This window comes from Mus musculus, chromosome 10, assembly GCF_000001635.26.
Source record: "Mus musculus strain C57BL/6J chromosome 10, GRCm38.p6 C57BL/6J".
Classification (NCBI taxonomy): domain Eukaryota; kingdom Metazoa; phylum Chordata; class Mammalia; order Rodentia; family Muridae; genus Mus; species Mus musculus.
The window spans coordinates 72621258-72643766 of NC_000076.6; the positions used below are offsets into that span (position 1 = coordinate 72621258).

At 41.1% G+C, this 22509-nt stretch overlaps 1 long non-coding RNA gene across 2 annotated transcripts; it reads right to left on the minus strand.

The window, feature by feature from the left end:
• Positions 1–1570: 1570 nt before the first annotated feature.
• Positions 1571–21785, minus strand: Gm34659. 2 transcript variants are annotated; one of them, XR_871824.2, is made up of 3 exons: positions 21092–21785; positions 8168–8216; positions 1571–2624 (listed from the first exon to the last, which is right to left on the minus strand). It is a non-coding gene; the product is annotated as a predicted gene, 34659 (long non-coding RNA). The 2 variants fall into 2 exon arrangements; XR_380569.3 differs by lacking the exon at positions 21092–21785 and adding an exon at positions 10503–10554.
• Positions 21786–22509: the final 724 nt, after the last annotated feature.

Here is a 22509-nt window from a genome sequence, read left to right on the forward strand (position 1 = left end):
TAAATCACGCCAGTAAACAGATGGCTGTTCATGGTTTTCATAGTTTAAATTGTATATTATTTTATTGATTTACTAATGCAACAATAAACTTCTATATTACAACATGGACAAAAAAAAAAGACATTAGCAGCAATTACCAGACCCATAAAAATTAACAAGTAAACATAAAAAATGTGATTTCCAAATTATTCACGATACTCTCCTTCACATAAATATTTTGAAAACCGCCTATGTATTTACAGATAGATCTGGCATCAGATGAAATCAATCAATCTGAGCAGAAAATGCAAAGTAGTTTCTTTGGCCCCAGGTCACGTGGTACTAGGATCTATACTGAAAATATCTCTGAAGACTGATTTGTGCTCAGGGGCTTTGAGCCAAGGGAGGAGCTCCTGTCCACAGACTGTGAAATGGTTTCTTATGATTAAAGGTGAGGTTTGTGCAGATGTGGAAGTTCCCCTCTGGAACAAAAACTTGAAAACCCAGATCAAGAAAAACAAAACAAAACCAAAAACCAAAAAACCAAAAAACCAAAAAAAAAAAAAAAAAAAAAAAAAAACACAAAATATGGAAAAGAAAGCAACAGAAGAAGATACTTAGGTTTCAATGGGGGAATTATCTGCTTACAAGTCTGTGTGTGTGTGTGTGTGTGTGTGTGTGTGTGTGTGTGTGTGTGTTTGCTACAACTCAGTGGGTTCCATGGAGACCAGAATAGGGTAGAAGCTAAAGATACAGGTGGTTATAAGTAGCCAGATATAGATGCTAGAAACCCAGACCTCTTAAATGATAACCCATCTCTCTAGCTCTGGTTGGTGGGTTTGTTTGTTTGAATTCTGGATGTAGGGTGCCATTTGTGGTTTCCTTATTTCCTTACTTGTAGAAATAGAACCAGATATTCAGAGGAAGAGAAAAATAATTTGTGACTTCCTTGAATTCCTTTTAAGGGGGGTGGGCTTTAACTGAAGCCTGAGTGAAAAGAAAGTGGGGACACTTTTGGGGACAAATGACAACAGATTTTATTGATCCCATTTCAAACCTGTTATTACCAAAACTCTGCTTGTTTGCTGCTTGTGGAACATGGCTGTCCTTTATCTGTTATGCACAAAAGAGGTCACAAATGCATATCCTGGGTACATGGTGATGCCATCCTGTGCCAGAGACAAACTGGTCACAGTTATCTTTGTCCTCAATGGGAAAATTCTGTCCTCGTTCTAACACACATTATCAGACCCTTGACCAAGCAGAAAACTTGATATGAGACAGAGAAGACAGCCCAAATGACCTTCAGTCAACAGTTGCCTGCTCCTCTTTTCTTGGTTTCCCCACCAATTAAAACTTCGGTCTATGAGAGTTCTTTCTCTACATGTCAGGTATCTGTAATCCCTAGGATAAATGTTCTATCATGCTTGATGTGTTCATAAAAAGATAAAGAGAGAGGGGGTATGTTCTGGTGGATGTGTGGTGAGGTGTGGGGAAGGGGGTGCCTCCACTGGCCCATGCTGAGGCATTCCTTCCCCCTGAGGGACCAGTCACATGATGGTATAGTATAGAATAGAGTTTATATAGATGGCATGGGGAGGGGAGTTAAGAGGGTAGTAGAGGTGAAGAAAGGGAGACAGAGAGAGAGAGGAGGAGGAAGAGAAGGGAAGGGAAGGGAAGGGAAGGGAAGGGAAGGGAAGGGAAGGGAAGGGAAGGGAAGGGAAGGGAAGTAGAGGCCAGCCATGAGCATGTGGGGTGAGGGGGACGATGACAAGAGGACAGAGCAGGAGAAGGAAGGCAAGAGCAAGAGAGAGCAGAGGAGACAAGCAGCTCCTTTTATAGTGAGTCAGGCCTACCTGACTGTTGCCAGGTAACTGTGGGGCAGAGCTTAGACAAAATGCTAACAGTGCCCAATATCCAGAGTGAAGAGACATGTGAAAATAGACATGCAGAAGCCACACTTAATATTTATGGTTAGGATAGTAGGATGCTTAAGAAAGAAAATACTTATTTTGAAGGTGTGTCACCTCTTTGCTATGTACACAGAGAGGGTAGTTGCCACATGGGGGATTTCCTCTTCTTCTCTCAGACTTAGCATGGAGGCCATAATTACCTTATACTTGTTACATCCTCAGTGACAACACCTTAACTAACAATATGGTAGAATAGTCTGTTTTAATAATTTTACCCAAACGTTTCATTAAAATAACTATCTCACTTTTGCCCTATCAGATTTTAGACTTAGAAAGCTAGAGCTTACATGTAAACTAGACTTGTCCTGTTAATATTTCTCATTCTTAGGCATGCTTTGGGAGACGGTGACTTCTTGTGGACTGGGATTTCTTTATGGATGACTGACAGAGAAAGGTTTGCTTATCTTAGAAGGGAGTGTGAGGACACGACACATCCATGACAACTACCCAAAGCAGAGTCCACACGAGGCACCCGCACAGAGACAACTGTCGCCCTTTCTGTTTACTTATCTCACTGTCCACAGGCTTCTGGCGGGTGCAGGAGTGTTCGGGGAGGCATCTCAATCTTCTCCATTTATCAGTCAGCAGCTCCCATTCTCATTAGCTGACCACCTGCCCTCCGGTAGGATATCACAGAATCACAGCGGCTGTCACCATGGTGCTCAGTGTTCCCTGCATGTTAGGTTAGAAGACAGATGGGTTTTCTATCACAAAAAGGCTGTTACTTCTGTGTGCTGAAGAACAAAACACTATAGGAAGAGAAATATGATTGTAAAATGAGAAAAAATATTTATTCAGAAAGGGCATGAAACGAGCTACTTGCAGAATTTCTATAAGAAGAAAAAAAAAAGAAAAAAAAAAAAAAACCAAGCACCTATTTGTATTTCCAACTATCTGGCCTTCCATCACTATCCTCCCAGAAGTGAATCCCAAGAATACCTTTTTTGTTTGTTTGTTTGTTTGTTTTTATGACAGTTAATAATGGGAAAATTTTTTATCTTACTTCTCTGGAGAAAAAGTGAGAAATGACATGTTCAAAAATTTACATTGATCTCTCATCCAAATATACTGTGACTGGTAAAATTGATTTCCTCCTCTCTATAAATGCAGTGTTCAGTCAAACGAGGTTTGCTGGCAAGTTAATAGTGACTTTCTTCAGCCTGACTGAATTATGCAAACATCAGTTTGTTATTAACAAACATCATATGTATTCTTTGTATTTCCTTTTGATAAATAGCCCAGTACTTTTGGTGCAGTTTAAATAGAAACAGGGTTTCCATTGTAAAAACGGAGGGATTATTCTTTTAGACAGGAGTGATAGTCCAGAGTTCACTGCTTTAAAGCAGTATGCATATATTCTAATACGTTAACTGCCTTCTAATTTAAACGAAATAGATATGGCAATCTAGTGGACAAGGTGTTAGTTACTTCCCTGATGCTGTTATAAAACACCATGACATATACCATGACATGTTATAAATGACATATACCATGACAGAAAGAATGAACTGAGGGAGGAGGTTATTTATCTCGTGGCTCCATAGAGAACACCACAGTGGTAAGGATGGCATGACAGGTGACTGGGTCAGGAAATTGACCGATAACCTTTCCCAGGCACAATAGAAAAAGAGAATGCTATGGTAGTGGGTCTGGCTATAATCTCTCAAACCCCATCCCCAGTGGCATACTTCCTGCGGCTCCACCTCCTAAAGGTCCAGCAACCATAAGAGACACTAATTGTGGACCAAGCATTCAAACATCTGACCTCATGGGGCACATTTCTCACTAGGACCACCAGAGACAGTTAATAAGTAATTGAGAGTGACCATACATAGAATCACACTACACATGAGCTTGCATGGGTGCTTCTGTATCCTCACATCTGATGTTGATTTTGACTCAGTAGTTGGTGTTGCTCAGCAAGGTTCTGTTGGTGGGAATGCATTTAACAACAACAACAACAACAACAACAACAAACCCAGCTCTTGATAGAATCTGGTAATAAAGTTAAGTCTGATCAAGTCACTGGATATAAACAAGAAAGGTCGTGGGGACAGGTCCCCTACTCAATGGGTAAGAATCCAGGCAGGATTGCCTCTGGACAAGATGAAAAGATGGAGCGCTCAGATTGTCCCTTCCCTGGAAGTGGGAGGAGCAGTTTCAGGAGATGTACTCTTAACTGTGAGTAACTTCTGTGAAAAGGACACATGGAGGCTCCAAGTGATGCTGTCCATACAGAGATGCAGAGATAGAATTTCTGCCCTGCAAACACCTCTTTTCAATTACAGTGATACTGAATTTTAGAGAAAAGACAGTTTTCCTTGTCTCCTTTCCTCCCTTTTCTAGATTGCTGTGGTTCTCCAGGTGCAGGGAATGCCTCCTTCTTCTGAGTTCAGGGAGTTTATCAACAGTGTCTTCTCAGTTGTACCCCATGATATCCTCTTCAGAGCTTCCTCCACACCCCCTCTACCAGTCAAGTCTATTCTTCAGGTTCTAACTATTTCTCTAAATCATAAGTCTCATCATGCCATTTCCTAGTGGCAAGGCATCACAGCCTTGACTAACTATGAGTTTTGAGCTCACTAACGTGAACTGTTCCATGTTCCATGTAGCAATCTGTCATACTGACTTCCCTGTAGTTCCCATACTCCTTAGTGGCTTTTTGCCCCTTACTTGCTAGCATTTCATTTACTCTTTCCTTCAGTTTCTTAGGCATCCTCGTTGTTTGCAGGAAGTGCTGGGACATTAAAGAGATCAGTGACAACTATGCTCTAAACCTCTATTCTTGTGGAACTGAATCATCAAATAAGCATTTATATCTCTATTTCCTTAGTCTTATCTATCTGACCTGTATTCAAGATGTAGTGAATATACTGTTTCTTCTCCTATAATTTCAGTGTACCATGAACATTTCATAACTGTGTCTATGGTGTTAACATCTCCACTCTCTACTGTGACCTCATCTGACACAATGCTGAAGTCAGATAGGAATTGTCTGTGTGGTATTTTAAGAATACACAGTGATAACCACCATCAGTAACGATGTGTGTCTTCCTGGGCTAAGACAGAACTGAAAGACATTTTGAAAAAGAAGTAGAGAAGAAAAAGGTGTAGAATATACCTGGGATGAGGGGAGCTATGCAAGAAAACCTGTCATGGGGGGTGGGGGTGAGGTGGAAATAGGGTCATAGAGGAACAGCTAGAATCAGATATTAATAAAACACAGATTAAATAACTGGGAGCATAAACATACTGAGTCTCTAGTTGTCATGTGAAACTCCTCAAGGTGTGGAGATGAAATGTTTCAAGAAGGAGGTGAAGGATGATGAGAAGGCATACTATATCATCAGAAACCGAGAGAGCAGTGATGCTCATTCAGACAAAACGTTAAGGATAAGGGGTGCTTCCATTAAAATGGGGAAACAGGTTTAATGGAGGAATATACAAAAAGAATGTATCAAAAGGAAGAGGACTTTTCATATCTAAATAACTGTAGGTTAACACCAATCAAGAGGACTTGAGATAGCACACAAAATGGTTAGCAGCCGTGACAGTTGGGTTCTGGGACTGGCAGGGAGGAATACACCAGTGAGCCCATTGAGACTTGGTTTTCATGCCTGAGGATGTACTGGGGCACGTGAAGGTCAAAGCTATTTGACTAGTACAGTGAAGTAGACATTTCTAGTTTCTTAAGAGACTAAGTTGTGTCATGTGATATTTTTCTGGAAACTATCTTATGAGAGGATGTTTTGCTGAAAACAGACATGTGGTATTTTTCTGGAAGCAGCCTGGAAAAAGCCATGTGATGTTTTTGCTAGAATGAAAGCTTGAGAGAACTTATGTTATTTGGAAAGGATATAAATATCACCCCACAGACAGTGGATGATGCTATGTGGTGTTGGTTCCCTTTGCCACTTTTGATAGTCATCAGTGGTCTTCGCTGACACTGGTCTTTTTTGAGGAAGCTGTGTGGTATTGGTTTGCTTTGCCACTCTTTGCTGGTCATCATTAGTCTTGTCTTTATAGAGAAAAACACACCAAAAAACTTCTGCTGGTGTTCTGGCTTATTGTCGCTTCCATGAACTCGAACCGATTGGCAGAGCCTTGTGGTTTCTTCTGGCTTGAGCTGCTGCTGCTGATTCATGTGAACTGAAATGCTGAAATTCTGACAACACAGATTGGATTTGTTCCAAAGAACTATTTCTAAAGAGGTCCATACCAACCTTTGCCCTACTAACCTTTCCTTTCCACTACCTCTTGTGGGTGGTGGGCTAGAAGAGATGTTAAAGCATTTAAGTACCCTTATTAGATGCAGGTTTTGAAAAATCTAAACCTATAGACATGGATAAGGGAAATGGAGTTAAGATTTCAGACAGAAGGAAAGAGTGGTAAGAAATGGAAAATAAGGAAGGGTGGTCTGAGGGAGACTCACAATTCAAGGTCATGGACAGAGGTGAGAAAAAGGAGCTGGGGCAAGTGACTTGGATAATTAGTGGATGTGGGCTTCTGAGAGAAAAACAAAGACCAAGGGAGAGATAAAGGGTTTCTATAGGTAGAGAAAGACATTCTAGAACCAAGGAAAGACACAACTGAAAGAGGAGAAAGGAATTAGGACAGTAAGTAGTGATGGGATTAAAGGGAAACATCACTGAGATATCAGAACAGAAAGCAAAAATGAAGAGAGTTATCTAATTGTAATGACAGTTAAACGGTCGTAAGCATGGTCCAAAGACGTGTGGCTCTTACTTTCTGAATCTCCAAAAGATGTTCAAAGAACAGATCATGGACTCTCACTCAAAATGTAATACACACATGTCCAAATACATCATCAGCAATCCTGAGATGTTGTTACATAGGATTTCAACAGTATTCTCAAAACCTTCCGCTCCCATATGAGGCAATTTGACATCGTTGTGGCTCACTGTGAGGCTGTAGCACAATACCTGAAGCTGTGTACGTTGAAATTCAGGCTCGCCATTCTTATATTTGGAGGATACATACACCCATGCTTCTGCGTAGTAGTGAGAGGCTATCATGGAGAGACAACTCAGTTGAGAAATGAAGCCTGCCTCATGCTGAAGAGACTATGCTAGTGACAGATTCACTCTGGCATGTGACGTTCTTAAGAACAATACACTCACAGGACAACATGCCCCCTTTACAAGCTGAGCAGTCCAAACTTCTGAAGCAGAGGTCCTGTGGCCCAAATGCCTTGCAACAAAATTTCTTTCTTCTGATGCTTCTAATAGCTCAATAGTGGTACCCAGTGGGTACCAAGCTTGCAGCTCATAAACCTACCTGGGGAAGCTGATATCGATTGTTAATTAATTGGATCTAGAATCAACTAAGACAGCCTTTCTATATGGGACTGTGAAGGCATTTTCAGGAAGCTATGCCTGAGGGGGTAAGGTCTTCTCCCCAGAGCTGGATGGCATTTTCTCGATACAGTACAGATATAAAGATATCAGAAGGGAAAGCAATACTGCTTCCCCTTAAGGTCCTATTGATGAGTGAACCTATCCTGGCACTGGAACCACCCTACACTGACATCTCATATTAGAACTCAGCTGCTTTGGCCTTCCTCTAAGACCAGCGACTCCCCAGGGAGTATCCAGATCCTTAACAGCAGACTGAGACTGTGGAAGTTTCCAGACTTATGGACTGATGTTACTGAGTTCTCAGACGCTCCAGTGTAAAGACAGCCATGTTGCCCCCTTCAGATGCTGTCCTACAAAAGGGTTAGTAGTTCCCTTTTTGTTGTTCACAGACATTCTATGGTTCTGTTCCTCCAGAGAAACATGGCTTCTTAACAACATCCGGTCTACCAGAGGAAAAGCTGTCAAGGTCACAGAAAATGGAGGTGACCTTGTTCTCATTGTTATCAGTTTGGAAATCTATGACAAAATGCTGGAAGCTGTCAGCAAAGACGAGCCTGTGGTGTGTATCGGAGAGAAGGTAAGCAGAGTTTAGGACAGATAGCTAGTGAGAATGGTAAATACTGTTTGTTGATGGGAGCAGGGCTAAGCAGAGTATCCAGCCCTGGTATAGCAAAACAATAAAACTCCAAAAGATAGGAAGATAGGACAAGGCTCATAAGATGAGAAGTACAGCACTTCCCAAGGAGGAAAAAACGTTTTTGGTTTTCTTTTTTCCTTAAGTAAATAACTGCAACAAGTTTAGGGCTTTAACACACGCCACCTTTTATATTTACCTACCATTCTTGAAATGCTCCCAGGACGATGACATTTGATGTGCCTAGGCATTCTGAAAAGGAAAAAAAAATACATGATGTCATTTATGTCCACAAGTTGGGATCATTCTCCTTGAAAAACAACTTCTGTTCTGACAATCAGCTTTCGGTCTTTTTGTCAGTTGGGAGCGCATTATCACATTAAAACCCAAAGGTCAGACATCTGTGAAACATTGTGTTAAAAGCCAAGAAGCTGAGGCAGAAAAAAAAATCCTTTCTGCTTCAACTCAATATAAATTGCAGATCAAACAGCGATCCAGGCTGACAATAGCTGTCCAGTCTGAACTAAATTGTATTCCATTTGACTTCTAAAATGTCATACTGGGTGTTGCATGGGGCTTTAATTTTCAACTGCCCGGTCTTGTTCTTGATATTTGTTCCTTCCAAATGTGCTCTCTGACCTTCAAATGATAGGATTTTTACTCCAGGATAAGCAAGTAAAGTCTTTGTTACAATTTGCCATGATCCGGCATTACTTATTTACTGAGTTTATTTTTTAAATACACACGTCCTTTGCAAATAAACAATCAGAGTATAATTACAACTGAAGATTTTAGCAGATAATAGAATATAAATAAAACATTTTTTATATTCTGTACATAAAAGTATTTGAGTTGTAGTATATTTAAAATAATATGCCTGGGAGATAGCTTAGGTGGTCAAGTGTTTACTTTGCAAGCAATAGATCCTGGGTTCCAGTCCAGAGTACAGGTAAAAAGACTAGGTATGGTGGCATATGCTTATATTATCAGTGCTGGGGCTGCACAGCAAGGTGGATCCCTGAGACTTTCTGCTCAGTCTGCATAGTCTCCTTGGAGAGATCCAGGTCACTGAGAGACTTTGTGAATGACACTGAAGGAAGACACCAGAGGCTATCTTCTGGCCTTACCATCCATGTGCACACATACCTGTGCACAGCTACAAACACCTACAAGAGCCCACATCACACACTCTCACAAACACAGCAAAGGAAACAGCCAGAGTTTCCCCACCAATACAAAAAATTCACAGCTATGACTAACCATAGGAGAATATACTCCAAGTTTACTCTGTGATGTAGATAGCTCAGAGTGAAGGTCTCTATCTGTGACGTAGATAGCTCACAGTGAAGGTCTCTAGGCCTCATACCGCAGTGTTTGAGAGTGGCTCTCAGCTTTTTATTCTCTGCTAAATGCAGGATGTCACTATGAATATTAAAAAGAAAAAGCCTGGTCTACAGAGTGAGTTCCAGGACAGCCAGGGCTACTCAGAGAAACCCTATATCGAAAAAAAAAAAGAAAGAAAGAAAGGAAGGAAGGAAGGAAGGAAGGAAGGAAGGAAGGAAGAAAGGAAGGAAGGAAGGAAGGAAGGAAGGAAGGAAGGAAGGAAGGAAGGAAGGAAGGAAGAAGAAAGAAAGACCACATGGGTACCTAAGTCAGGGACATTGCAAAGTCAAGATGGGGTATGGAGACCATTAGTGTAATAATTGAGCTCTGTGAGTTATTGTTTCTGCTAACTTGGGAAGTTACTTTTCTCTTTTCTGGTTTCCTCAACTACAGGACGAATTTCATAGTGTTTACTTCAAGAAAGAGCTCTCAGAACCTTACCTGATGACTAAAAGTTTATGATAACCATGCAGAACAGTTAAAAAAAACATGGAGAGCACTGCTTGCTGTGTAACCTAAGTTAACCTCAAACCTACCATTTTCCTGCCTCAGCTACTCGAGTGCTAATAGCACAAGTGTGTACCACTATGCTGGTAAGACTATCCAAAAAAAAAAAAGTATAATTACCAACATGATTATCATCAAAGTACATCTCATTTTCACTACTATACCAGGCAATTTCACATATTTCATATATTTCCAGACTGGGTAAACTGTTTATTAACTAACCGAATCCTGATGATTTACAAATTATTATTATTATTATTATTATTATTATTATTATTATTACAGTCTGCACTATAATAATACTGGAGCACAGCTACAACCAGGTGTGGAATCAGGAACCATTAATCATTGGCTAAAATGTCCAGAGTATCACAAAGAAGTTCGGTTTGTGGCTGGGATGGTAAAGAATGCTTCAACCAGTGTGGAAATTTCCATTAGGAAGAAGGATAGACAGACCACAGACAGACAGAAGAGAGAAGGGAAGGAAGACCAGGAAGTAGGGAGGGAGAAAGACAGGGAGAGGGGGGAGAGGTTAGGGGAAGGGGGAGAGGTTGAAACTACTATATTTCAAAATCCCTGCATCCCGCCCTGCCCTCAGAACCCTAAAATCAGCCCTGTATGGGCCTTGCCTGTGGCTCATAAACCTACCTGCAGGGCTCCTCCTCTTACAACCGCCCTCACCTCTGCCTCTGCCTGCTTTGCCTCTGGCTCCCAGAGTGCAAAGGGAACTCCAAGTATGGAAAAGGCCTGAGAGTTTCCTGCCTCTGGTCATTTTCCCACAGCTACCTCCCGTGCTGTGACCTTATTCCTCCTTTCTTCTCCCTTGCGGGTCTGTTACTCACCTTCACCGACCTGGTCTCGCTTGTACTTCCGTGCCCTATGTACATCGATGGTTTTATGCTTCTGCTAACATTTAGAAACCACAAATGAGGGAAAACATCCCACATTTGTCTGTCAGCGTCTGACTCTTTTCTTTAATCTGATGGACTCCAACAGCAGCCTCCCCTGGAAAGGGCATTTCTTTCTTTTTTTTTTTTTTTTTTTTTGTCTGAATAAAAGTACGTAGGCCACATTTTCATTACTCCTTAATATGTTGATAGACACACAGGCTCATTCTTTTATTGAGATATTTATTCTCTAGACCATTCCCATATGCTCTCCTTGAGACAGGTCAAATAGATCCTCCACTGACTACTTAGCTTCCCTGCCACCGCCCCACCCCCCACCCCCAACCCCGGCTTCCGGAGCTACAGCGTCCATTTACCTTCAAAGAGCCTTTTAGGGAGGTAATGCTGTTCTCAAGGCACTTTGATGAGATGACGTCACTACGACCCTAACTCCAGTCTAAGGCCAGCCTGAAGATGTTCCAGTCCCAAACTGCAGACTGCATTCCTGCTGGTGTTTGAAAGCACAGAGCTCCCCAGTCCCCACCCCCCACCCAAACCTTCCACCAGAGGCAGATCCTGTCAGTCCCAGACCTTTGATTTTCAAGGAAGAGTTTAACAGCATCCTGTCAGTGCCACAAAGAAAAAGCCACTGACTGCTTTCTCTCGGCTGAACATTTTCTAGTTCTGCCCAACTTCCCTTGCTTCTCCAAGGATGCAAGGATGCTTGCTATTCTCTACTTTTAACTCCTTCCCACACACTCACGGGCCACATAACTCTCTTCAGACCACAGGAGCATGCTTTTAGCTTTGGGCCCTAAACAAAACTAAAATCCAAATGGGGAAAAATAAATCTAGTTGCAGTTATATTTTTGAATAAGAAATAGTTTTCTCTGACTTTCCCCCTTGGCTACAACAAAATCACTCTCCTCAAATTTCCACTCACATCTGATCATATTTGACACAGCTGAGCTAGTAAGTCTGCAGTCCACGAAGCAAATTAGATCCCTATAGTCTTAGACAAGCTTTTGATCTTTGTGGTGATTCAAGGCTGTGGCACCAGGTCTGGGGAAGCCTGGTGTTTAGGATGCTGCTCCTTTGTTTCTTCCAGTCTCTCTGAAGTCTTGCTTTTAGAGGGCTAATCTGGACATTATTCCTGTTCTTTGCTTTCACCTCTCCTGTGAGGAAACCATCTTCACTGGTCAAACCAGTCTCTTGGGGGCTGAGGATGTAGCTCTTGGCAGAGCGCTTGCCCAGGATGTCCACCGTCAAGGAACCTGCTGTCAGTGAAGGCCAGGCTTCCTAACAGGCCCTAGGAGGTCTGGGTGTGACCCAGCACCAAATAAAGCTCGAGGGGTAGAAAGTGTTGAACGCTGGTACTGAGATAGCTTTCTCCTTCCTATCTGATAGTGGGTCTTTCTCACTTTGGCTAAACTAATCTAGAAAACCCCTCAGAGATTTATCTCTAAGGTGACAAAGTTGACAGTCAGTATAATTCATCCACACCATCCAAGAAGGGAAAGGTATCTGATGATGAAATCTCCCTCCTTCTCCACACAGACATCTTAGAGTCAACGTGGCCTGCTGAGCACCTAACAAAGTTGTTACAGTTAGAGACTTGGAGAGGTCTACGAAGAAGCTTACTGAAAATAAATCAGCTTTTACAGTTTTAGCTATTTAAGGGTATTGTTGTTATACATATACACGTTTATATTTTGTAAAGTAAATAATATGGGAGCTGAGATAAGTTTTAAGTACAAAAGATAGGGAGAAAATGGGGCTGGCTGGGAGTTGATAATTCTTAAGGGTATATGAAACAGGTTTTACTTATGTGTGTGTGTATATTTGTCCTTATAAAATTATTAAACATTATTATTTCCATAATTTACTTCAAAATTCTTAGGAATGATAGAAGGTAGAGAAAATAAGTTTTAAATCATCATGTGCCTTTTCTGTTTTGATGAAAAAACTTGTACAAGATGGGGTTTATTTGGCTTGTACTTCCAGGTCACAACCCAACATTAAGAAATGTCAGAGACAAGGGCTCCAAGCTGAAGTTTTGACTCTCGGTCAGTCGAGGTGACAATACAAATCTGACCAGAGTATCATCGTGTCTGCCATTTGAAAGTCAGCCTCTATCATAAGCCTGAGTCATTTTGCAGGCATCTTGAGGAGACATCAGGAAAGGTACCAAGATATCTTCCTAATCCCAGCAAAGAATAGGATTTCACTTTCTTGTTTTACCGGTTTGCCTGGAATCTGCTGGAGAAGCTGCCCGAGGCTACAGTGAAGTCACCAATGCACAGAAAGCAGACCGACTGCAGCCAATGCTCAGAATGAGTTTATCTGTGAGCTGACTTGGAGCTGACTCATTCCCTCCAGCAGTGATAAATGAGGCTGAGGGCTCACTAGAGCCTTCGGGTGCTCTTACTTGAATTACAGCGTCTTCTGAAGGTAACCTTTCTTGAACTTCCTCACAAACTTCATCCTGTGGAAAACAGGAGCCTGATCTCTTAGTTGTCTCAGCCATGGCTGTCCTCAGAGTCCTGTAATGGGTCACGTTCCTCTGCCCTGCATCTGAAGCAGGGTCCATGGTTGGGTTTTATATTACTTGTACTTCTTATTTATATACAAGACTCACCGACGTCTAGTCTGGGCTTACAAACGTATAGAATAGTGAACGAGTGAGTGCCTGTTACCTTTTGGTTGCCAAGTTGTGGACTAGTTCTTGTGATAGAAAGTAGGTGTGTAGATGGGGGAGTTAGTGGTTTATAATTTGGGTATTATGGCTTTCCAGGTGACTACTAAAATCTGACTAGGGCTTTGTTTTACAATGACTGTGTTCTATGAAACCCATTTACTGAGACCTCAGAGCCACTGGGACTTCGTTATTAACTGGAGGCTTTTCACATATGGCTGGGTCATGAGACAGGAGAATCTCTTTACTGTGTTTATAAATGCTAAGGAAGTTGCCCTGTGGGGGCATTTCAGGTATGATACTTAATTGTATCTGTAAAATTCCCTTTGCCACAAAGGATAAAATGCCCACAGGTTGTAAGTATTGTGCTGTGGACATCCTTCTCACCTATTATTTTAAAATATACACTCACATTTGTCTTAAAACAATGTTACTTATCCTGCCACTTCACATCCTTCTAAGAGCGGAGACATATGAGAGTCCTGGTGAAGGGGTTGTTTCCGACAAAGCTTTCTTCTTAAGAGTATCAAGATGATGGATGGTCTTCATGTGGGTCCCCTAACAGTTGGAATGGAGACTGTCTCTGTTGCCTGCCATTGGCTCCCCTTCCCCTAACTGGTTCGGCCTTGGTGGGAAAGAATGAACTTAGTCCTACTGTGGCTAATGTCCTGGGGTGGGGAGGTAAGCAAAGGGGGCAAAATTTCCCCTTCTCTGGGAGAAGAAGGAGGGGATGGGGAGGGGGAGGGATTTGTAAGGACAGACTGGGAAGAGATGGGGAAGAGGGTGATTGGCTTGGAAAGTGAAAAGGTAAATTAATTTTAAAAAAAGGAGTATCAAGCTCATCACCCAAATGTCAACCTACAGTTATAATTACTTTCTATCAAGTACTGACCAAACAGTTATGCATTTCTACATGCTGCATAAAAAAAATAAAGCAGAGGCACTGTTTATAAAATGATGCTGTGGACATGGCAAACCGCATGGACACATAGATACACATACATGTACCTTCACGTGATGCCACACGCTTTCGCTTTATGACTACCTTCCAATCACAATGTATTTAAGGAAGAAGAGAGCCAATGGCAGAAGCTTTTGATGCGCTTTGCTCTCTGTGTATTAATAATGCACTCATTCTAAAATGCCAATCAGTGCAGTAGAGTCCACGTCTGGCTTTTGTTGACTGTGAACCCAGGAAGACAGTCTTAGCTGCACTCACAAATAATTTTTCAAAGAGAGAGAAAACAAAAGCAATGTGTGGTCTTAAGCATATTCCTTTAGGCAGGTTAAGGTAAGATCGAGTGTAGGATGGTGTGATTTAGACGGATCATATTTTCCTGGGATGTCTTAGTTCTGCAGTTGAGACTTGCCATTTCTGAGACTGCACTGCAAGTCTTGGTACAAATTGCCAATGAACCACTGATAAAAGCTCAAAAGAACTACAGGAAAAAAAAAAAAAGAGGATGATCCCTCTGTCTTGATCTCTCTGGTGCCGGGATGACAGATTTTTCCTTACCACATAAGCTTTGGGATAGTTTAAAAATATCTTCTATCTGGTCTGGAGAGATGGCTCATTAATAAAGAGTGCTTGATGCTCTTTCAGAGGACTCAGCTATGGTTCCCAGCACACAGGTTTGGCTACACATAGCTACCTGAAACTCCAAAAGAACCTGACATCTTTGGTGTCCTCAAGTACTCTCACACATGTGGTAGACACACACACATACACACACAACTGTGTGTATGTGTGTGTGTGTGTGTGTGTGTGATATTATTAATAATAATTAATCTTTAAAATATTTTCTATTAAGTCTAGAAAGGTACAAAAGAATCAACTATCTTATTGCAGGCCTCTTGTGTTCTATGTTGCATCTTGGTTACCATAGTGATCCTTGGCATGTTTTACACAGAACTCTACATAAGTAGAGTCAGAAATATAAGTGTAGAAAGACTGAAAAGATAAAGAGACATAAGGATGTGGCCACTCAGAAAACTGACTCCAGGAACATCTGCAGGAGTCCTATTTATTTTGTTATTGTTTCTTAAGAAGTGTACTCCACATTAATGAAAAACTGTTAGACTTTTCATAAAACTACTTAAAACCATGAAGCATGAAGAACTGTTTGAGGTTACAAAGCTGTCTGACTCATTACATAACAGTTTCCTTCTTGAAGAAAGATGAAAATATTTTGTAAGAAGAGAGAAATAAAAAAATGAAGAGAGAGAGAGAGAGAGAGAGAGAGAGAGAGAGAGAGAGAGAACTCTCATGTAAACAATCAACATTTCTACACGCATTTGGCTTTTAAAGAAAGTTATAGCTCCATAAAATCTTTGACTCAAAATTTACCCTCCTACAAGAAGTGCAGGGACATAGAGGGAGCAGGGACTGAATGAATGGCCAACCAATGACTGACCCAACATGAGACTCATCCCATGGACAAGAACCAATTCCTGATGCTATGAATGATACTCTGTTATGCTTGTAGGCAGGAGCCTAGCATAGCTATCCTCTGAGATGTTCTTCCTAGCAGCTGACCAAAACAGATGCAGAGACCCACAGCCAAATATTAGACTGAGCTCAGGAAGTCTTGTGGAAGAGGCTTGATGGACCTGCAGGGGTTAGGGAGTCCATAGGCAAACCAACAGAGTCAACTAACCTGGACCCTTCGGGGCTCCCAGAGACTGAACTATCAACCAAATAGAATATATGGGCTAGACCTAGGCCCCCTGCACATATATAGCAGATGTGCAGCTTGTCTTCAAGAAGGTCCCCCTAACAGCTGTAGTGAGGGATTTGTCTCTTTTGCCTGCATGGGGATCCTGTTCCCCTAACTGGGCTGCCATGTCTGGCCTCAGTGGGGGAGGATGTGACTAGTCCTGTAGTGAGTGACTTGATGTGTCATGATGGGTTGGTACCCAGGTGTTGGCTCCCCCTCATCAGAGAAGAAAAGAGGGGAATGGGGCAATGTGTGTGGTGGGGGATCTGAGAGGAGGGGGTCTGGGATCAGGATGTAAAATAAATGAATAAGAAATAAGTAAATAAATGTAACTAAAGAGAGTTTTAGCTGGTAGCACTCCAAGGAAAGGAAGATTCATTTACTGACATGATTACCCACTTGTAGGAGGCTTCATCTCCAGTTGCAACTTAAGGTCAGTTGATGAAATTATGACCACAGCAGCATTTTCAAGACCATTGAGATCAATTTTATGATTTTGACCTCTGATATGCAAAAACTATGTGACTAATATTGTGGTGAAAATTGGGACAAAGACCTGCTTCTCACAGCCACAGACTGTTTCTAGACTGGTAAATACAAAATGGATTTGACTAATTCCACAATAAAAGCTTTCCCCAGCACTGACTAAGGTGAACTCAGGAAAACATGTTGAGGGACTTTACAAACTCACCTCACCCCAGCTCAAAAGCCTGGGTTGGAGGCTCTTGACTTGTCCCTCAGCCTCAAAATCCCTGCTTCTTAGTCTATAGGATTTATTTTCTGTCCATTTAGATGCATTTTGCGTCTCTGAGGAAGTTTTACTTCAGGAATTAGATTTAGCATTTATCTATAACTCTGTAGTTTGCATCCTCCTAGTATTTGGAAGAAGCATCGCTGTATTAAATCGTGCAGTGATATGAATAGATTAACATGCAAACTGGTAACCTTTGACCTTAGTGGTTTCAGTGGGTCTAGGACAAAAAGATAGGTCAGTCAGACTCACAAATCTCCCAGCATTTATTTATCATCTCTTTTACCCCTGCCATAAGTAAGGACGGCATATATGAATCACAGTTACTATCTCTCTTCATGGAGTAACCTGGCAGCTAATTTTAATTTGAAATTATTTAAGGAAATATGTCCTTTCTTGATGAACTCCGCCTTGCCTATGGCCTATTAGCTCCATATGATCCAGCTCCTCACTAAAAATGTTCTCACTACCCTCTCTGCACACGTGCAAAGCACACTGGAAATATGTCAGACCAACCTCCTCTTCCTCCTCCTCCCCCTCCTCCTCCCCCTCCTCCTCCTCCCCCTCCTCCTCCCCCTCCTCCTCCTCCCCCTCCTCCTCCTCCTCCCCCTCCTCCTCCCCCTCCTCCTCTCCCTCTTTTTCTTAATATTATTCTGTTCCACACCTACTATGTTCTGGCCCTCAAATGTACCTCTCATTATTCACCTGTCTGAAATTTTCTTATCCTTCTAGAATTTATACTTAAATTCTACCACAAAGAAGCCTTCCCTGCCTGCCTGATATAAAGGAGCTTCCCTTGGCACTGGCTTTTATAGAATTTTATTGGTGTCTTTATAACCTGTACTTCTACATGCACCTATCTACTTACTTGAAATCTATTACTATATTGTGCTGGATGGTTTTGTTTGTCAACTTGACACAAGCTGGAGTTATCACAGAAAAAGGAGCCTCCCTTGAGGAAATGCCTCCATGAGATCCAGCCATAGTAAGGCATTTTCTCAATTAGTGATCAAGGGTGGGAGGACCCATTGTGGGTGGTGCCATTCCTGGGCTGGTGGTTTGGGGTTCTATGAGAGAGCAAGCTAAGCAAGCCAGGGGAAGCAAGCCAGTAAGTAACATCCCTCCATGGCCTCTGCATCAGCTCCTGCTTCTTGACTTGCTTGAGTTCCAGTCCTGACTTCCCTTGGTGATGAACAGCAATGTGGAAGTGTAAGCTGAATAAACCCTTTCCTCCCCAACTTGCTTCTTGGTCATGATGTTTGTGCAGGAATAGAAACCCTATTCCTATATAAGATATATATCCTAAACCATATGCAGGCAAGAGTAGTGTATACAACCTGCTGTTGGTAGAAATATCTATCTCAACTGTCAGAGAGTTTGTACCCCATAAATATTTGTTTAGTGGAAAGTATATTAATTTTCAAATAATATATTCTTACAAAAAATAAGGTGGCAAAATGGCTTCATAATTTTACAAGTACAATGGAATAACAGGATGAAGTGAAGTACCTCTCACTATTATTATTGTTGTTGTTGTAGTATATTATTAAAATAGATGGTGCTTTTTTATTATGGTGTCAGGGCAATTTCACATTCATTTGATACTATATAGTCAATTTATTTGTAGTTATCAAATAACTAGGTACTTGTGTTCACCTAAACCTAGAGTTGATCAAATCTTGTAAAAGGCTACTCTGGCATTTATTACCAGAGAGAATGATACACAATATATGAATTCATATATGTACCCAGCTGGATACATTTTTATGCACTCAAAACTAAAGTAAATATTTACATAAATAGCATCATTTTTAGTATGTAAGTAACATTTAAGACTTTATGGCTTAGAATTAAAGGTTCATTGTGGATAGCAAAGATCTGGAAAATGGTGTCTTTGGGCAAAATAGTAATTATGTCCTTTGTAAAAATTATCTCCTGACATTCTCACTCCATATTTTCAGTGTTCAAATTTAGCAAGCCACACAGATGAAGCACCAAAAGGAACTTCTTCAATTGACATGTTGAGTCACCATTAGTTTGCAACTCCTATCTCTCAGTCTCAAGTGATGTCCCAAAGGGTATCCAGGATCTGCTGCCTTCAATTTAACAGAGCTGTGAGTCCCTATTCAGAGACAAGATGGTTACTGACATCAGTGAACTGCTACATCATTGCTTAGAGCCTACAATAGTTTATTCCTATTTAACATCTCACTCTTCATCCACTGAATTAAATGAACAATGCATGTCAATGTGGAGTGACCATGTCAGTGTAGACTTATTACATCAATGGAGAGTGGGAGAGTGACCACATCAGACACAGGGATCACTTCAGGATTACATTGATGTAGACCAACCACATCCATGTAGACTGACCATATCAATATATGCAGTATGTAATTTTTGAAGTGTGTCTCCAATCTCCTCAAAATGAATAAAGATAATATTTTCTTTACCTCATCCAAGGGACATGTTCAGTTATTAATAAGAGAAAACTTGCACAAATACACAAGAAAAAATTTCCATTCCTGAATACAGTATTATTGCTTCTCACAAGGAGGTTGTATTGGCCCTAGATCCTCTAAGACAATTTCGACAGCCCAGTGTGGGAAAATAATAACTAATGGATAATTTTCACATTTGATCTCAATGATCAGGTCTTGGGGGAAGTAACTATTAATCTAAACTCTACATTAGGCACGAACTTATGAAAAACTATAATTAAAGATAGATTGTAAGATCCTGTTTAACTTGGACTTTAATTTTCCTTTGGGGAAATTTAGGAGACACTGGCATAGGAAAGAAAATCAGAGAGGAAAAGAGAAAGGCAGAGAAGGAGAAGGAGGGGAATGAAGGAGAATCAAGAAGAGGAGAGACATCTTTTGTGGTGAGCATTCATTCATTCGTTTGTTTGTTTGTTTGTTTGTTTGTTTATCCTGAAAGTGTCTGTGGTTAGTGTTTGCCATCCCTGCCACACATTACTCGTTACCCTTTGTCCTTTGAGTGGGTGAATTTTTTAAAAGTCTGAATGATTATAAATGATGTGCCAGCCACTAGCTTTCCTGCTTAAATAAATATTTAAGCACATGTAGAAAAAAATATTTCATGAGACATTGAACATTATAGGGATTAGGAAGTGTCCTTGGCTGCCCTTGGCTGGAGGCAAGCTTAGCAGCAGATGGTTGATCTCTCTGCTTCAAGCTCTACCATCGTGTCCCAAAATTTCAGAGTATGTTTCTCGCTAAGTTCTACTCTGATATTTCGAAGGGAAAAATGTTAGTATTACATAAACAACAACAACAACAAGAAGTGCAGACCCTATCAGTTGTTTAGGATGCTGTAAAAGTCAGTGAGATTGTTTCCTTCATTTTACACTTAAACCATTTCAGCCTGTTCAAGTAATGCATCGGAGTGGATGCTGTGTGCTGGTCTTTTGGTAATTCATGGTGTGCTCTCTCTCTCAAACTTAGCATTACCTCCTTACAGTGTCAAGGCTAAGGTTAATGTAGCAAAGCAGTGATGTAATCAAAGGCATCCCTGCACATCCCAGGCTCCACCTCCTCTTCCTCATCCCTAAGGCTTGAGTATCCCCTTCTGCTCTTGTTCTTGATGTGTTTCCACAAATCTACAAACCTATCAGCGTGACGGGTAAGTACGTGATTGCCAAATACAAGACAGCAAAGGCAAGCTTGGGTTTCTTTGCTTCGAGGAAATGACTCAATAAGGTCTAGTTTGAATTTGTACTATTTTTTTTAGGAGAAATACATGCATTTCCCATCGCCCTTGCTATTCATTTAGGGGCTGTGACATTCATTTTGTGTAGTTCTTTCATAAAAACATAGCATAATTTAGTAAGTGACATCTCATTATGTGTTGTTACATTGAAATTTTAAATATGGTCACCACTTCTCTATTATTTTTTTTCTAGTCTACACAGCCAACTCACAGAAACACATCGCATCCTGGCCTTTCTTCTTTCTCATCAAGAAGTCGATTGAGTTTATGAATTTGTTTCCTGATACACAGAAGCATTTGGCCTTCAGTCTTTTTTTTTAATGTTATTAAATCATTAAAAATAATTAGTTATTTTATTTATTTACATCCTAAATGCTGCCCTCCTTCTGGTCCCCTATTCAAGAGTTCTCCATCCCCTACAACCTACCCTTCACCTCTGAGAGGGTACTCCTTACCTGGGGCATCAAGTCTTTAAAGGATTAGGCACATCCTTTCATACTGAGACCAGATAATGCAGTCCTCTGCTGCTTATGTGCCAGAGAGGGGTGGGGCCAGGGCCCTGGACCAGGCCTTGTATGCTCTTTGGTTAGTGGCTTAATCTCTAGGAGCTACCAGGGGTCCAAGTTAGTTGACACTGTTGGTCTTCTTTGAAGTTGACATCCCCTTCAGTTCTTTTAGTTCTTCCCCTACATTTTTCATAGGGGTCGCTGACCTCAGTCCAACACTTGGTTGTGTCTCCATCTGTCTCAGTCAGCTGCTGATAGAGCCTCTTGGAGGACAGCCATGATAGGCTCTTTTCTGCAAGCAATGGTATCCGTAATAGTGTTAGAGTTTGATTGGTGTCCATTCATGGGATGAATCCCAAGTTGGGTCGGTCACTGGTTGGCCTTTCCTTCAGTATCTGCTCCATTTTTGTCCCACATTTCTTTTAAACAGGAACAATTCTGGGTCAAAAATTTTGAAGGTGGGTTAGTGTCACCATCCACTGGAGGTCCTGTCTATCTACTGGAGGTGGTCTCTTCAGGTCCCATCTCCCCACTTTTGAGCATTTTCCACATTGTGTCCTGGGAGCTTCTCATATCACATGTCTCTGGTACTAATTTTTGTCTGTGTATTAGTGTTTGATTTTAGGGTTCTTCAATAATGCATTTTCCTAGTAAAATAAAATAAATTAGATAATGAAATTGCATCTCCTAATAAAACAAGAAATACCACTTCATTAACCAAGAACAAGCAGGACAGAATACTCAAGTGATTCTAAGTAGAGTAATCAAGTACTACCCAGGTAGACATGTGACTTTCAGCCTAAGGAGGGAACTCTGTGTCCTACGACATGATGTCACTATAATAAGTGAAGTACAATCATCATAGGAAGGAGAAATATTTTATGATTCCACTTATATGGGTACATTAAAAGTATTACACATTTAGAAATAGGATGTGGAATGGTTGTTGCTAGGGACTGAAGGAATAGGAAAAGAGAAGTTGCTATTTACTAGCTGTGGTCAATTACAAAAGATGAGAACCTTCAAGACATTCGCCATGCAACCATGAACAGGGAGTTAGCAGAAACTTAGCTCAGACCTTTGCTATGAGTGAGGTTTCATTTGCTATGTTTTTACTACAATTAAAAAAAGAAAACTGCTGTGGAAGATAGCTTTATTCCATACAGGCTATGAATCTTAACTATATGATACTGTTCCAAAATATAATGAGGCCGTACAATGAGGTTGGTGCAGGACCAACAACCTGGCTAAAGGCTGTGCTACCAGAATCTACAGAAAAAGGCTTGCAATATTTATGTCAAAGAAGGGGATAAAATTAACTTTTGTTTAAAACAGATGAAGATTGTCAGGAGCCACAATAGGACAAG